Genomic DNA, 2499 nt, shown 5'->3' with positions numbered 1-2499 from the left:
TATGTATGTTCTATGAGTCAGTAAATGGAAGCTGCTAGAAATAGAACATAAATAAAAAAGAAACCTTGGGTACGATTGCATTTGAGCAGAAACCTTGGTTGGCTCTTTTTTGTATCCCAAAGATAGAAAAGTGGACACTTCGTAGTTATTTACTGAGTAAATAAGCAAGATATAATCTCTGACTTCAAAAATTGTATTATCAAGTAGAAAAGCTATGGACCTAAATTTATTCTTCTATTTTCCAAGAATTTAAGAGAATTACAAATAGGTGTGACTTTTTTATTTTTTCCCGGGTATTCTGGGGTTTATTAGGGACTGAGAGGCTCTAGAAGAAGGTGTTGAACCACTTGGTGTAGAAGCATGCCTTGTGCTGGCGACGCGGTACCCGGTGGGGCAGCGGGAACTTGATCTTGGAGTCGTGGAGCTGCTTGACCACCGGCCGGCAGCACTTGCTAGCTGCGATCTCCTCCACCTTTATGATCTGGATGGAGTGGGTGCGGGTGCGGAGCTGGGAGTCCAGGTAACGGTAGCACTGGATGACGGCTCCCACAGTGGTCAGGTAGCGGTACTCGCGGTACATGTCATGCGTGGGTGCTGCTATGCAAGTCGTAGCGCAGCCCGATGCCAAAATTCTTCACCTGCAGTGGGGACTTCTCAAACACCTGCCTGCAGCAGATGGTCTCCCCCAAGGACTTCTTCATCTTCTTCAGCTGGGACGCAAAGTACCAGAAGTGGGGCTTGCCGACCACGTAGCTGGGGGCAAAGATGCACATGCAGTACAGTGGTGGTGTGTGGCACTAGGAGGTGGACAGACAGTGCCCCACCACCTTATACTCCTGCAGTGTGGCCGAGGTCTTCATGACACCCTCCCCGCGCTCACCACCACCCACAAAAGGAAAGAAAGCATAACTTTTTTCAAGCAAAACATAGTGGCTACAGTCGGAATTGGAGACGGACAAGCATGTGATTCTTGGTCCTGATACTTAGTGGCTGTGAGACCAGGACAGGTTTTTGATCTCTAAATCTCAGTTTTATTAGCTATAAAAAAAGAATAATCACATTTTTCTGAGTAGTAGTAAAGATTAGACATTTTATATAGATGATGGCTAGAAAATTTACTGTCACATAATAGGTACTACATTCGTTCAACAGATATTTATATTGAGTACCATCTAAAAGCCAGGAACTATTCTATTTCAGGTCTTGGAGATGCAGAGAACAAAACAAACTAATTCCCCTCTAAGAATGGAATCTACATTGTGGTATTATTTTTAGGTAAAAATGTTTTGAGGAAAGCATTAAGTTTGGGAGGCGTGCTGTTCAAAAAAGATGGTTGAGAGGGCTCCCTCCAAAAAGTGACATTTGAGTAGAGATCTGGATAAAATGGAGTGAGTTTTGTGGTCATGTGGACAAAGACCATTCTAGGAGTGGGTGGAAAGGCATAAAGCCCCTGAGGCAAGAACAAGCAGGGAACGTTCTAACTGGCCAACCAGAGGAAGCAAGACCAAGAGGACAGGAAATCAGCTGAAAAAGACAGTAAGTTGCATAAAGATGGAGAGCTCATAGGTGATCTAAAGACTTTGATTCTTACTCTAAAAGAATGGGAAGCCATCAGAGGGTTGTGAGAAAGGGAATAGCATATCTTTCCTGTTTTTTAAAAAAGAACCCCTTCTTTGTGAAGTTAACCCTGTAGAGAGGTCAGGATAGAAGCAGGAAAACATCGTTGGAAATATAAATGCATTTTGTAAACAGCTTATAGATAGCATTTAAATCGAAATATTTGCAGGAAACCTGGCTAGAACCAATGAAATGATGTTTAGACAAAACTCAGTACTTGGCCCCAGGCTTTTTGCTTCTGCTTATTGGCTATTTCACCATGGGAAAGACCACCAGCTCCTGCCCTCTTATTGCCCTAACCCTGGCCAAGTTCTGATTTCCTGATTGTCTGACCCAGTGCAGACGCTTTTTAGAGTCTGAATTACTGACACTGAAGATACAAAAGGACTTGTATCAGACCATTCCATCATATGTATTGATAAGATAAATTCAGGAATCAGTCAGTTGAGGAAATCTCAAAGAAATACAGACACAATGTGAGTAAAATAATGAATTTCCTTTTGGTTCAAACCCTATGTATAATATATATGCACAGTACTTAGTTTACTACTTGTTGAGTTGCTTTAATGTGTGAAGGGACCTGTTTTTGCAAGTTGTCACTCAGAAAGTGACACAAGACTCTAGTGTGGTCTCAGCTCATAAACTTATTTTTGGGTCCTCTCATTCTTTCCAACTCCACTCAATTTGGGAGTCAGATTCTCCACTTCAGGAGAATCACTTAAGTGTCTATCACTCTACTTCCCTCTGCTTTCCCCAGGCCAGGAAATGGGTAACTAACTATTCTGAAATGAGAGTAGAGAATATTGGTTCAAAAATTTTTCTTTCAACTCTATTTTAATTGTAAGGACCAATGACTTTATTGATTATTTCCCCTTTTCCTTT

The 2499-nt window shown here is 41.9% G+C and overlaps 1 pseudogene; it reads right to left on the bottom strand.

Annotated features, from left to right (window-relative positions):
• Positions 1-325: 325 nt before the first annotated feature.
• Positions 326-860, bottom strand: LOC103259711 (annotated as a pseudogene).
• Positions 861-2499: the final 1639 nt, after the last annotated feature.

Source organism: Carlito syrichta, unplaced genomic scaffold (genome assembly GCF_000164805.1).
Source record: "Carlito syrichta isolate Samal-C Ts95f unplaced genomic scaffold, Tarsius_syrichta-2.0.1 Scaffold302969, whole genome shotgun sequence".
NCBI classification, from domain to species: domain Eukaryota; kingdom Metazoa; phylum Chordata; class Mammalia; order Primates; family Tarsiidae; genus Carlito; species Carlito syrichta.
Note: the sequence above shows the minus strand (reverse complement) of the source record. Positions and strands in the feature narration are given on the sequence as shown.